This window comes from Eurosta solidaginis, chromosome 1 (genome assembly GCF_040869045.1).
Source record: "Eurosta solidaginis isolate ZX-2024a chromosome 1, ASM4086904v1, whole genome shotgun sequence".
Classification (NCBI taxonomy): domain Eukaryota; kingdom Metazoa; phylum Arthropoda; class Insecta; order Diptera; family Tephritidae; genus Eurosta; species Eurosta solidaginis.
Window position 1 is genome coordinate 388,164,781 of NC_090319.1, and position 1,292 is coordinate 388,166,072.

The following is a 1,292-nucleotide window of genomic DNA, read 5'->3' on the forward strand; positions in this document are numbered from 1 at the left end:
ACTTGCTGATGTTGGATATTTCTGATGAAAATTACGGCTGTTATATCTGCAAGATGGCATTCCTTTGAGTTTACCGCGTTTACAAATTGTATAAACGATTTCCTATACAAAATTTGACCGTTCGTTTACGTACTAGATAAATTTACAAAGTTTGCACACTTTATAACGTATTTATAAGGTTTAATGAGTGCCCCTATTGGATTAAAAATGCTAATGAAACAAACAAAAATAAATAAAATCGTTATAATCAATATTTTATATTTACTCTATACATAAATAGTCGCACGCGTAGATACTAGTGGTGGGTAATGACACTATTTTTTGAGTGTTAACACAGTAGCACAGGCACACTTTGCAGTGTTAACACATTGTGTTGACACAATTGTGTTATAACTGATTATCGAAAGTCGATATGAGTGTTGGCACAATATCAGAACACAGTACTGTGTTACTTACTTCTAATGCCACGTTTGACGCTATTTAGAAAAGTAAATCATGGCAACAATTAATATCTTTCATACTCCCATGTTTAGGGAATCTACGTTATATAACCACTACTTTTGTTTAAATAGAACATTTTCAACTTCGAGTATATATTTTTTGCCCACATCTTTTAAACAATACACAGGCAAGATTATGAGTACAATCAACACACAAGCAAAACACAAGCACAATGGACTATGTATGTATGAATGTGCACTTACGATCTGAGTGTCATTCTCTGTGCTATAGAAACAGTCAGCTTTGTGCCATCGAGTGTGCCACTGTGTTATAAATTAATCGATAAGTGCGTGTGCGTGCCGCACATTACTGAGTGTTAACACAATAACACAGCACAGTGCTGTGTTACTCAGCCTTAGTAGATACACAATCAAACGAATAACTGTACACACAAACAAAATTAAATAAATGAGTGATTGTGTTTGATGAGATGTGCATTTAGCAGTGATTGTTTTAAGAGCCGAAATAGCTCAGTTGGGAGAGCGTTAGACTGAAGATCTAAAGGTCCCCGGTTCAATCCCGGGTTTCGGCAAACTGTTTTTTTTTTTTTAAATTAAAATAAATAAATATTTGTTCTTTTGTTGAGTTATTGGCATAGTCTCTCGTTTGCCTATTTTAGTTGATTGTTGATATTTTCCAACCGAATTTAAATGGTTTATTAAATTACTGGAAAACAGGCGGTGGATGAAACTTTTTCTAATAAGAGTTGTTGAAGGAGAGATACATATATTTTCGCAGTACCACTGACGTCATAGCAGCCAGCTGATTAACTCGTGTTTGTTGTTATTATA

General features: G+C 34.2%; 1 non-coding gene across 1 annotated transcript; it reads left to right on the top strand.

Moving 5' to 3' along the window:
- The first annotated feature begins 960 nt into the window (after positions 1-960).
- Positions 961-1,033, top strand: TRNAF-GAA (transfer RNA phenylalanine (anticodon GAA)). The gene has a single exon. It is a non-coding gene; the product is annotated as a tRNA-Phe (tRNA).
- The last annotated feature ends 259 nt before the right edge of the window (positions 1,034-1,292 follow it).